The sequence below is a fragment of the Trachypithecus francoisi genome, unplaced genomic scaffold (assembly GCF_009764315.1).
Source record: "Trachypithecus francoisi isolate TF-2019V2 unplaced genomic scaffold, Tfra_2.0 Lachesis_group1, whole genome shotgun sequence".
NCBI lineage: Eukaryota > Metazoa > Chordata > Mammalia > Primates > Cercopithecidae > Trachypithecus > Trachypithecus francoisi.
This window is the reverse complement of record NW_022681454.1, coordinates 84,327,319-84,341,271: the sequence shown is the minus strand read 5'-3', so window position 1 is coordinate 84,341,271 and position 13,953 is coordinate 84,327,319. Positions and strand designations below refer to the sequence as shown.

At 36.8% G+C, this 13,953-nt stretch overlaps 1 protein-coding gene across 6 annotated transcripts in view; it reads right to left on the bottom strand.

The window, feature by feature from the left end:
* LOC117085655 (cytochrome c oxidase subunit 7B2, mitochondrial) overlaps positions 1-7,806 on the bottom strand; it is a 194,613-nt gene extending 186,807 nt beyond the window's left edge. For 2 of the 6 annotated variants that reach the window (XM_033214765.1, XM_033214767.1), the window contains exon 1: positions 7,316-7,715. The gene's annotated coding sequence lies outside the window, so the exon portion shown is untranslated. Of the gene's footprint in view, positions 1-2,821; positions 2,898-7,315 lie in introns of all 6 variants that reach the window. The other 4 variants (XM_033214766.1, XM_033214763.1, XM_033214764.1 and 1 more) reach the window with 3 other exon arrangements.
* Positions 7,807-13,953: the final 6,147 nt, after the last annotated feature.

The following is a 13,953-nucleotide window of genomic DNA, read 5'->3' as shown; positions in this document are numbered from 1 at the left end:
GGTAGAAAAATCAGTAACTGGCAGTCCTACCCAAGTTCTAAACAATTAAGCGATACAAAGGAGTTGTCCTGAGATCAATATCTTACCTCTGCATCAAATAAAGCACATTTAGAGAGTACAATTTAATCTGTTTTATGATTAATTTTATGTGTCAACTTGACTGGGCTTAAAGATGCCAAAATAGCTGGTAAAACATTATTTCTAGGTGTGTCTGTGAGGGTGTTTCCAGAAGACATTAGCATTTGAGACAGTAAACTAAGTAAAGAAGATGCACCCTCACTAATGCGGACTTATGTCAGCCAATCTATTGGGGGTCCAAAGAACAAAATGGCAGAGAAAGGGTAAACCAACTCTCTCTCTTTAAGCTGGAACATCCATCTTCTCCTGCCCTCAAACACTGCAGCTTCTGGTTCACCAGATTTCACATTCAAAGACTTACATCAGTGGTCCCCCCGAGTCCTCAGGCCTTAGGTATTAGAGTGGAAGTTACACAATCTGTTCTTCTGGTTCTTACATTTAAGGACTCAGTCTGAATCACGCCATCAGCTTTCTTGGTTCCCCATATTGGGACAACATATTATGGGACTACTCAGCCTCCATAATTGCATTAGACAACTCCCCTAACAAATCTCTTCTTATCCCTATGTCTATCTCTATATATCCTATTAGCTTTGTTTCTCTGGAGAACCCTGCCTAATACATCTATGAACAATGAGTTTTCCAATATTACACAGATCTTCCCACTCAGTCTCAGCAACAGTATGAAGAAAGTCCTTCTCTTACCCCTGTAAAATGGAAGAGCAGAGCGACTTCCTGAGAACAGCTGAATCCCAAGAAAAAAAGGAGGAAAATGTTCTAGTTTCCTTTTCTAAAGTCAACAAACAGTGGACCTTCCACATAAAAGGAAACATCACAAAAAGAAATAAAGCATTCTATAATCCCTTCCATATACTAATGATGTGCAGCATTTTTGTTCTACTAAACCACTGGACTTAATCATTAAGCTTATGGTCAGTCAGCATGGCTCTCCTGCAGAGAAGGGAATCAGCAGCCTATCAAAACATTGCTTCTTTGCTTCTTCCATTTCATGAGTCACCTACACTATCTATGACTTTAGGTATTGTTCTGAGGCCACTGTTAGCAGTTAAGATTTTTGAATCCCGAATTCTCCAAAGTAGGTCAAAACTACATTAATTAAATTAAATCTGTAGTCATTCTACAGTCTGGCCAACATGGCAAAACCTCGTCGCTACTAAAAATGCAAAAATTAGCCAGGCATGGTGGCACACACCTGTAATTCCAGCTACTTGGGAGGCTGAGGCACAAGAATCACTTGAATCTGGGAGGCAGAGGTTGTAGTGAACCCAGATCACACCACTGTACTCCAGGCTGGGTGACAGAGGGAGACCCTATCTCAAAAAATAAATAAATAAAAATAAAAATAAAAAAATTGTAGTTAGTCTATAACTAAAGCTGAAAACTTATTTCTAATTCTATGTCTTATCAAAAATTATGACAAGTATATATCTAGCATAATACATCAGGGTCCTGCGATGAGAACAAACAACTTAAGAAATTCCAAGAATACAATTCTAACATTACAGAGATATGCCAAATTTGAAAATAAGCCCTTTCAATTATTACATTCCCAAGAATAAATTTAAGGCAAAAATTAAATCACCTTGGAAATTCAAATAAAAAACCATTAACACTCAAAGGAATTAAAGTCCATAATAAAATTTTCATTTCCTTATGAGCTACATCTTGAAAATGTTCAACTCACAATGCTTAGATAAAAATCAATAAAACATCATGATGAATTTATTCTTCTGCCACTTCCCAGAGGCATTCTTAATACTTGGAATGGGCATACAGTCATGTGCCACATAACAACATTTCAGACAATGATGGACTGTCCTATAATATTAAAATGGAGCTGAAAAATTCACATCACCTAGTGACAATGTAGTCCCTGTAATATTGTAGCACAATTACTTAGTTTTTTAAATAAATTCAGTGTAGCCTAAGTGTACAGGGTTTATAAAGTCAACAGTAGTATACAGTAATGTCCTAGGCCTTCACATTTACTCACTACTCTCTGCCTCACCCAGAACAACATTTAGTCCTGTAGGCTCCTCATTCATGCTAAGTGCACAAAACAGGTGTATCATTTTTTATCTCATACAGTATTTTTACTCTTCCTTTGCTATGTTTATATATGTTTAACTACACAAATACTGACCATTGTGTTACAAGGACCTTCAGTATTCAGTAAAGCAACATTCTGTACAGATTGGTAGCCTAGGAGCGATTAGCTATACCACATAGCCTATGTGTGTACTAAGCTATACCATCTAGGTCTGTGTAAATACACTGTATGATGTTTGTAGAATGATGAAATCACCTAAGAACATATATCCTTGTTGTTCAGCAATGCATGACTGTAGTTCCTCCAGGGATTCAGAAATTATATCACATCAAAGACAAATTTTCCTAGCCACATTGTAAAAAGCCCAAAGAATAATCATCCGCAAAAAAAAAAAAAAAAAGGAGAGCTGTAGCTGTATCTCTACCATATTCTTATGATCTCTGATAAACTAAAACTGTATCAAAGATTTAAATGTACAAAGGGAAAGAAATATGAAACCATGCAGTACTAAATGAAAACACGCAAATTCCTTTAAAATCTGGAATGAAAAAGACATTTCTAAATGACTAAAACCCATTACATAAAGAAGGAAGTACTGATAAATTGCACTACATTAAAAGAAAAATCAGAGTCAAAAGACAACACACTAGGGAAAAAATATTTCAAACTCACATCATAGGCAAAAGATTCATCTCCATCATATAAAAAGAGCAGGTAGAACTCAAATGGAGATAACAGTGATAAATTCCTAAAAATGTTCAAAGAAAATGAAAATCACTTCACAGAAAAAGAAATTAAAACAGCCCTTAAAGAAATACAAAGGTATACAACTCATTCACATGTTCTTATTAAATAATAAATACAAATTAAAACAACACAGAAAATTTTTCACTTATCAGATTGTCAAGAATCCAAATTTTCATAATACTCTGTCAACGAAACAGATCTCACACTATAAGAAGAATGCAGCCGGGCGCGGTGGCTCAAGCCTGTAATCCCAGCACTTTGGGAGGCCGACACGGGCGAATCATGAGGTCAGGAGATCGAGACCATCCTGGCTAACATGGTGAAACCCCATCTCTACAAAAAAATACAAAAAACTAGCCGGGTGAGGTGGCGGGCGCCTGTAGTCCCAGCTACTCGGGAGGCTGAGGCAGGAGAATGGCGGGAACCCGGGAGGCGGAGCTTGCAGTGAGCTGAGATCCGGCCACTGCACTCCAGCCTGGGCGACAGAGCCAGACTCTGTCTCAACAAAAAAAAAAAAAAAAAAAAGAAGAATGCAAAACGGTACAATATATACAGGGAGAAATTTGGTAATACACAAACATTACACAGGCATTTATATTTTGATAAAACAATTCTACTTTTAGGAATTTAGACATGCAAGCATCCACTAGCAGGAAACTGTTTATGATACATTCACATCATAAAGTATTAATTCCATGCAACAAGGAACAGTTTTCCACAGATTGAAAACACACAGTTGACTGAAAAAAAAAAAAAAAAAAAATGAGGTACAGAGCAGTGTGTGTAAAGTCTGCTATCTTTTGTAGAGAAACGGAAAAATTAAGAATATAGATTCCTATTTGTATGTGTTTGCATATTAAAAGACAACACATTAGGTATATATAGTATGGCAGAACCTACTAAACGGATTATCTACCTACTTATGAATCTGAAGCCAGATTGCCTAAGTCTGTTTCTGTCGCTTCCAAATTAAAACCTTTCCGAGCCTATTTTTAATATGGTGAGTACAGACATTCTTACCTCAAAAAGCTGATACAAGATATAAATAAGTTAATATTTGCAAAGTACATAGGACTGTATTTGGACACTTAAGTATTATACACTTTTTTTTTAAGCAACAAACAGCTAAATAAATAGAACCTGCAGGCATGGGTAAATATATGAATAGAAGTAAGGTTTGTCAAATTTGCATTTTTCCATCTCTTTTAATTTTACAAATGTATGGTTCAAAAACAATCCTAAAAGAATACATATACTCAACACAACTGCCCACACACCTATGTAATATAATCATAGCCACATTCCCAAACCCTAAAACAGTTATCCCAAAGTACACTGTGTTCTTAGAAACCAGAGCTGAATGTCATCTAGAGGAAGAAGGGGACATGAAAATATTCCTGGTTGCAGCCTCATCAGGATGCTTGTCATTTATGGGAGTAACACAAAATCCAGAAAACTCCTATCAATACGATAATTTTGACATTAAGGATTCATCATGACTGGGAGTAAGGTGCGCTCAGCATACTGTTGCCTCTCTCTCATGACATTTGAGACATTCCTACCTTCCAGAAAAGTTTAACATTTTCCAGTCAAGATCACCAGGTTTTAATTAAGTATAAAATTTTCCCTCTACAACCTGTTTTTAAAACCTCTTCATTTTCATTCCCTCTCTGAGCTCTCAGTTTCTGCCACTTTGGTGTAGCTGAAGATGGACTCTCTTACAAAACAGAGCCTACCATCTCTGACAAGCATCTATTTCAATACTATATTACAGTAGCTCGTTCCACTGTTTCTTGTTACAGAATTGATAAGCTGGTGACCTGCCCCTTAGGGAGGGTTTCTCGCTCATCTATTTATTTCAGCTGGAAAATCACTCTCAGCAGATTCCTGAACTGAAGCTGCAATTGATGATTCCGCAGCCTGAGCCTCCAGAGGCTGAAAGAGAACTAATTCCTTTTCCATGTGCTCTTTTACGCACTGTCTTTCATCATAAAATTGTACAGACCTTGAATAGCATTTTTTTCTGCTACATATTTTTCTGCAACAATGAAACACACCTCTACTTTTTATTTTCTTCTATCCTTCTCTTACACCTTTCAGAAAGTTTTAACTGTTCTTAGCTATGTAATCAACTTAGGAAGCTGAGTTTCTAACTGCTTTGGTCTCTTCTCCAACACACATAGCATTAATGCTGTTTGCTGGATGAATACTTCACTACCTTATTTTTTTTCTATGCATTAGTCTTTTTCTAACATACTCCTCTAGTTCTTAAGTTCCAGAATCTTCTTCTCTATCAGTAACAATGAAATCAGTCAATTTTGAATTTACTAAAAGTATCTACCATTCAAACACATATTTTCCCCTCTTCCTCCCTGAGACAAATAATTTCATACAGGAACTTTTCTCTCATTAGATCAACATCTAGTCTGCTTAAGCTTGAATTTATCTTCTTGCCTGTCTCATGCCAATATGCTCCTCTTGCTTGAGCCTTGTCTTGAATCCTAATTTTTGGGCACAATCCTTCAAAGCACAAAATATGACTACGTTCAAAATCTCTAATGGCTATATTACCTTGAAAATCACCTAATGATACTGTGGGTTCAACAGATTTCCCTAGTCTTAGTTTTAACTGCCTTTAACGTCATCCCTTAACTGTGACTTCTTAACAGTTTCCTATTTCCTGACTCTCTTTGAAGGAGCCATTCCATTTGAGATCTTGCCTCTTTCTCTTTTTGATTAATTTGACTCAGGTTCTTACCTCAATCTAGTAACAACCAAACTCTTAAACTCTCCTTTTACCAATCCTATGACATACAACATTTAGATCCTCTTGAATCTCTATTTCCCTCTTATAGATGTCTACTTTAACTTCAAATCTCATTTACTATGTCATTTATCTTAAGCTGGTGTCCTAATTTCCCAAATTTGCTCCTAAAAACGTTTCTTTTTCTCCAGCTCTAACTTATTGCTTCCATTTTTCCACTACTCTCTATTAACAATGAAGCATAAATTTTAAACTACTCTAGCACCTAAAAATCCTAAGCAAAAATGATTTTTAGAACCAGATATTCCAATCATGAGACTTTTTAATTGCTTTCTCACTCACTGTTTTTGCAATAATTGTATTGAATGATTTCTCATCATCAATTTATGAAGAAGGTATATGGCTCTTAACAAAAAGGGTTCCCGTTGCTTTTTAATTTAATATCCATGTCCATAATTTGATATCCATATGCACCTCCTATGGATGGAGTCACAGTGTGGATCTCAAAGATCAAAAGTTATGATCAAAGTACATAGAATTGTTCAATTCAAAGCCACCCTGAGATCACAAAATAGGAACAACTATTAAATCTATGGCCAAGTCAGATAACTCCAAGATTTGTCACTCCAAACTCCCATCTCTTATCTCTGAATAGGAGTCAAAACAGTATAAAAGATCAGAATTTGAGCAGACTTTTTTTTTTTTAGACGGAGTCTCTCTCTGTGGCCAGACTGGAGTGCAACGGGGCGATCTCAGCTCACTGCAACCTCCGCCTCAAGCGATTCTCCTGGCTCAGTCTTCCAAGTAGCTGGCACTACAGACAAGTGCCACCACGCCCAGCTAATTTTTGTATTTTTAGTAGAGACGGGGTTTCACCATGTTGGCCAGGGTGGTCTCTATCTCTTGATCTCGTGATCCTCCCGCCTCGGCCTCCCAAATTGCTGGGATTACAGGTGTCAGCCACCACACCCCGTGAGAATTTGAGCAGACTATATATGCCCCCTATGTAGGCCTGGCACTAAACATTTCCTGAAAATACCACTGGCCATACTAGAAACACTTTGAGATCTATAAGGCTCGCACACAAAAAGACTCTATAATCAAACCCTTCTCTCAGTCAAGGCTACTTAGAAAAAACTGCGTCTACAGATTTCAAAGCCAAGCAGCAATAATCACTTAACCAACACCAGCATGCCTCAGCACTCCTGGTCAGATTCTGTTTGCTGAGTCCCTCAAAGCTTGTTGGCTTTTTCTTACAGCCCAAGGTAGGCAAACCTGCTTATATACAAACAGCCACTCTCCTGTGGGCAAAATTGCCACTACCACTGAACATATGGGATCAGTACCTAGAATTCTGCCAGAGCGTAACACTTCCCACTTTAGCCATGCCAAAAGCTACAACTACACAAATCGCTCTGCAACATGGAATTCCTTTCCTTTTCATTTTCTTTTTACTCCCATCCTATGTCCTAGACGTCAGAGTGACAGAAGGTCCAAAATATAACGTCTTTCCATTCCCTCTGGGAGAAATGAAACAAAAGAAGTGGAAAAAAAAATCCAAAATATTTCCTGATAACTGTTAGAGCAACGAGTGAAGACTGTGTCTTATAATTGTCAGCTTACTGATAACGAACCCCAGAATTAGAGGAACTTACCAAGGACGTCACGGGTAACAGCCAAAAGAAGATGGCGCAGAGGCAAATTCTCAGTCTTTCCGTTTTATAGCCTGGAGGGGTCCGGTTAAACAGGTACTTCCGATGAGCAGTTTCCGCAAAAGGAAGAGGCGGTCCAAGGACTGTGCGTTCCAAACTAACCAATCAGATAAATTATTGCTATCTCCACAGGAGAAAGTAAAAGACAGCCATTAGGAGTGTTCTTCTAATATAAGTACCTCTGTAATAAAGGAAACAAAAGAATTGAGATAGGAGTTCCTACCTACCAACATAATTCCTAGTAACACCTGTTGGGATCTTTTCTTTCCATGTCGCAGCTATCTCTTGGCAAGCCCCCTGGCTCCGTGTTACATCTTTATCCCACTTGATGATGAGGGAACTTTGAGGTGGCCTGCAACCCAAAGCAAGTCATAAATCCAGTGTAGCCCATCTGATCTCTCCTAAGCATGCTAGAATGCTAATTATGATGACCACATAATATTTTGCCCAAACTGAGACCCTTGAAAGTGAAAGAGGGCAATGAAATTAATTAAAATTATGTGTTTTACTATTTTTTGAGATTTTTGAGACTTTATATTGGTGGACCAATAAAGTGCAATTCAAAATTCATTTTGGAAAGCAAATTAGTTCTTAAAATTAAAATGATATAACTAGTATATTAAAGCTAAAATGTTTTTTAAAGCCTGTATTGATAATATGAACGTTATAAAATGGCGCTTTGGGAAGCGGAGGCAGGTGGCTCACCTGAGGTCAGCAGTTTGAGACCAGCCTGGCCAACATGGTGAAATCCCGTCTCTACTCAAAATACAAAAATTATCTCAGTGTGGTGTCAGACGCCTGTAATCCCAGCTCCTCTGGAGGCTGAGGCAGGAGAATTGCTTGAACCATGCAGGCGGAAGTTGCAGTGAGCCGAGATCGTGCCATTGCCCTCCAGCTGGGCAACAAGAGCGAAGTTCCATTTCAATATATATATCATTCTTGCCGTATACTGATGTATTTTAATTAGTGTTTTGGTCTATAAGATTGGGTCACTGGTATTTTCTAAAGAATGTATTTTTAATATGGTATCATGTAAACTTTTTAAATCGCCTATAGTCTTCTCATATATGTACTTTATGGGTGATATATGTAAAATTTTTGACATTTTCACTTAACTCTTCACCATGTATTATAGCATTTTAAATTGAGAAAATAAGCTCATAGAAATCCTGCTAAACAGAAAATATCTTTTCTATTTTTTTATTTTGAAATATGTAATTTTTTCAGCCCAAATATATTCGCAAGTACCTTCTTTTTGCCTCTATTAAGGGAACCTATCTACAGCAAATGTTTGTATGAGACAAATTTCATTAACTTTTTTGTTATTTATGATTCTTTTGAAGGTTTTACATATTTAGAACCTGAAAATTGGAAAGCCTTTTAAATTTTATGTCGCTAAAAATGTGAATTTACACTACTTATAGCAGAAATCCTATGAAAAAATTATATAAATTTAAAATATTCCAAAGCACAATTATAGAATGTGAAAATTAAATATTATATAAGATTTAAGATACAATTGAAGTTGTTCATATTATCCCTTGATTTTGAGTGAGTATTTGAAATATTTTCCTGTGTCATGGGCTTTGTTTTTAATAACTACAATCTGCTACATTTTCAAAACCCATATTTTATTGGCACAACGATTGAATTCTTTGAAAATTTTCAAATGATTTTAACACAATTCAACAATTTTTTTCTGTCATAAAAAGTTTACTAATTTTGTAGATAATTTAAGTTTATTTACAAAGTTTTCTTTAAGGATCAAATGTTTGCAAAATCCTGTTTGGAAGCAACAAAGAAACAAAACATGCTATTATGTTTAAGTCTACTTTTTTGTTTGTTTTACTCAATTCCAGTTTCATCACACACAAAAAAGATTCATCTAATTATTACATATAACACTATTTGTGAATATTAACAATTACAGCGTGTGTGTGTGTGTATGTGTATATATATATATATATTTATATATATATATATATATATATATATATTTTTTTTTTTTTTTTTTTTTTTTTTTTTTTTTCCCACGAGACGGAGTCTCGCTCTGTAGCCCAGGCTGGAGTGCAGTGGCGCGATCTCGGCTCACTGCAAGCTCCGCCTCCCAGGTTCTCGCCATTCTCCTGCCTCAGCCTCACTGGTAGCTGGGACTACAGGGGCCTGCCACCACACCGGCTACTTTTTTCTATTTTTAGTAGAGACAGGGTTTCACCATGTTAGCCAGGATGGTCTCCATCTCCTGACCTCGTGATCCACTCGCCTCGGCCTCCCAAAGTGCTGGGATTACAGACGTGAGCCAGAGCGCCTGGCCTACAGTTTATATTTCAACTGCAGTTTAGATACATTAATTAATTGTGTGCATACCACAGCTCATTCCAAGAATATAGTTATCCCACTGGATTCTCAATTTAATATGAATATTTATTTTCTCCTAGGATCTTGTGTTCTTCCCAATTCAAGTTCATATTCTACTGTAATAATTGATTTTAAATATTGCTTGAACTGAATATAAAATCACATTCCCAATAGCAGCGGATGTTTTACTCTTTGGAAGAATGAATTTTCCAATGTTTTAATTTGAGTGCATAAATTAAAGTACGTTTTAGTAAATAATAAAATATATATTTACAATATAGTTAGTTTTTCTAACTTTCCTGTGCTGCTAGTGTCCTAGATCACCTTCCTTCATTAGTAAGTATCCTTAATGATGTATTTAATAGAATGGTAGGTGTATTAATCCATTTTCATGCTGGTAATAAAGACATACCCCAGACAGGATGATTTATAAAGGAAAGAGGCTTAATTGACTCACAGTTCCATGTAGCTGTGGAGGCCTCACTATCATGGTAGAAGATGAAGGAAGAGCAAAGTGATGTCTTACATGGCAGCCAGCAAAAAGCAAATGAGAGTCAAGTGAAAGGGGTTGCCCTTATAAAACCATCAGATTTCTTGAGATCTATTCACTACCACAAGAACAATATGGTGGAAACTGCCCCCCCATGATTCAATTATCTCCCACTGGGTCCCTCCCACAACACGTGGGAATTATGGGAGCTGCTATTAAACATGAGATTTGGGTGGAGACACAGCCAAACTATATCAGTGGTGAGTAAGGTTTGATCTGGAAAGGTCAGATAAACAGAGACAGGCTATTGCTAGTTGTCTGTCAGGTTTGTCCACGTGTTAAAATCATAATATTGTTTACTGCACACATTTCACACTTTTTAAAATGAGATGATAGCAGAAGCTAGAAGTACAAAGTCAAGATCTAACAAATCCACACTGACTTATTTTAATGCAAATATAAATAGTAATTTTTCAACAAAAATAAAACATCTGGGATAAATAGTGTGTTGAACAAGATGCCAAGAAATAAGATACACATTCTTTTGTATGGTGTGTTTCTGTGAGCCTGATGCCTTCAGAACTTGCCAGATGAAGTACACATATAAGTCTACTATGGCAAGATCTTCTCTCACCTAACATCTTTCAGAACACAAATTTTGTTTACATTCCCATCTCCCACCCCTTCCCAGGTCTTAGTCTTAGAAGTGAGAAGAGGCACAGTGTGCTCACCTCTTCTTTTCATGTAAGTCTCATCTGTTTGCAAAACACCAATCATCCTACCTTTGTTCTCAGTCTAGATCCCCTCATAAATCCAATTTGAGGGAGATGAGTGATTGGAACTCTGTAAAGCAGATTTGGCCAACTGTCAGGTTAGCTTTTTTTTTGTAATGGAATATGAGGAGAAATTAAACTAGAGGGCCAGGAGGAAAACAGGAAGGATAAGCTCAGGAAAATGTGTATAGAGATATTTGGGGGCAAGGATATGGAAGTAAATGTGGAATATGGGGAAAAAAGATGAGAGATAAAAGGAGTTTTTCAAAAGTGTTCATTTGTGTTATATGTACACACTTCATGATGTTTAAGGAATCCAAGTAAATAAATTTCCTTTTAAATTAATTTGTATCACTGTGCTGTTATTCTTGATTTCAATAAGATAAAAAAGAGAGCAACCAATGGAATTTAGAAAAAAAAATTCATACTATAATGTCTTGATCAAGAAAGAATTAAAATCTAAAATAATTATTTAGCTATACTAGCACTTGTAAAATGTATTTTATCTATGATACCAGACTGCACAGCCCTGCAGCCTGACTGCATGACATTATAAAGGGCTCTATTTCATGCTTTCTGGAAAGTTTTTGTTTTTTAAACTAATGGTTTGCAAGTTATTTGGCAGAAGTGGCATCTTTATTTAGATCCTATGAGCTGCTTAGTTACATAGACCATCTAACTTTGTGAAATTTGAACCTCAAAAACTAATTTCAAATTTGCCTAGTTTCAAATTGCCACTTAATAGCTCAATTACTGCCCACTATCAGATCTGGAACTAATCAACTAATTAAAGGGACAGTTAAGGGAATGGCATAATATCGGCAGGAAGGATATAGCTTCAGAGGTACAGTCCCAAAACTCAGAGTCTCCTTGATTTCTTAAATTGTATGGCTATTTTTAGTGAAGGTTTAGAAAGAAGCCCCTCTACTCTGGCAATTCTTTTTGCTAGAACCTGAATGACCTCTAATTTTAACACCCTGCCTAGAAAAACATCTATGACCCAGTTCTCTCACAGTCTTATTTATTGTGTTATGAATGTAGAGATATGTATCCTTATGGGTTTCATTGAAGAATAAATAGTTCTTCCTCTAAATTATCTTATCTGGATTAGTGCTTGACTATTAGGTAGTGGCAGCATACACAAAAACATACCAAATAATACTGGTCAAAGGGAAATGATAGCTAGGGTTATTTTTCTTAGGCTGCAATTATATACTAACTATAAGGCAAATTATCCAATCACATGTTTCTGTTTGTTTGTTTGTTTGTTTTAAGACAAAGTCTTGCTCTGTTGCCCAGGCTGGAGTCCAGTGACGCCATCCTGGCTCACTGCAACCTCTACCTTCCAGGTTCAAGTGATTCTCCTGCCTCAGCCTCCTGAGTAGCTGAGATTACAGGCGCGCGCCACCACACCCAGCTAATTTTTATATTTTTAGTAGAGATAAGGTTTCACCATGTTGGTCTGGCTGGTCTCAAGCTCCTGACCTCGTGATCCACCCGCCTCAGCCTCCCAAAGTACTGAAATTACAAGGCATAAGTCACCACACCAGTCCTCAATCACATTTTTAACATTTCATTGTAGAGGATCTAGGGCCAAGTCATCTAAATTTCAGTTTTTCAGCAGCCAAGAAGGTGTGAAATGATGACATTCACTAAATAAACTACTGAGTAGTGTCAAAACATATGACAATTAAAGATGGCCACAATACTTTGACTCTCTTCCATAGAGAAGCAAGGCCTACATCCTTTTGTCTTGAATTGGAGTGGACTCTGTATCTACTCTGACTAATAGAATATGGCGGAAGTAATAGTATGCTAATTTGTATGCTGGGCAGTAGTGGTTTTGGCTGGGCAGGCAGCTGGGTTTGCTATTTCCACTTCCTGTCACTTAGAATGCTTACTCTGGGGGAAACCAGCTGCCACATAAAAAGTCTAACTTCTGACACTGCCATGCTATGAGAAAGCTCAACGTAGCCACTTTCGGAGAAAGATCCTCAAACAACCACTACTGTTGTACTTCTCTCCACTCAGGCATCAGGCCTGTGAGTGAGAAAAGCACTCCTATGGCTCCATTTTTGGCAATATTTCACTGCAACTTCATAAGAAATCCCAAGTGAGAATCACCCAGGTAAGCCTACAGAAAAATGAATAAGAAAACTAAAAACAGTGTTTGTTGTTGTTATTTGTTTTGTTGTTTTGTTTTTTAACCAAATTTCAAGGAACTTTGTTAAGCAGCAATGGACAACTGGAATAACACTCAATATTTATTAAGGGCCAGGAGCAGTGACTCATATCTATAATCCCAGCACATCAGGAGGCCAAGGCAGGCAGATTACCTGAGGTCAGGAGTTTGAGACCAGTCTGGCCAACACTATAAAACCTGTCTCTACTAAACATACAAAAATTAGCCAGGCATGGTGCTGTGTGCCTGTAGTCCCAGCTACTCAGCGGAGGCAGGAGAATCGCTTAAACTTAGAATGTGGAATTGTAGTGAGCTGAGATTGCACCACTGCACTCTAGCCTGGGTGACAGAGCAAGAATCCATCTTAAAAAAATAAAAATAAAAATAAGCACTTTGTGCAAGATGCTTTTGAAACATGCTCAACTTATTTAAACATCAAAAACATTCTTGACTAATTACATCTGAGTCCCTCTTCAATTGTTCTAAACATCAGAATTATGATTATAGATCCATGGTAGTATCTTTAGTTCAGAGCATTACAAATGGTTGTTTTAGTCATAGTACACAGTCTTAAACTGGAACTGTGTGAAGTAATTTGTCTAGCCCATTTCTTTTAAATAGTTAATATTATATTATCAAAAACACACAAATAAAATGAAAGTTGTTGTTGCAATGCTGTAATAGGTCAGTTCTGACATTAAAATATCAACATTTTATTGATAAAATATGCAGGGTGACATTAGTGAGGCTATTAGATTTTAACTACTCAACTAAACTT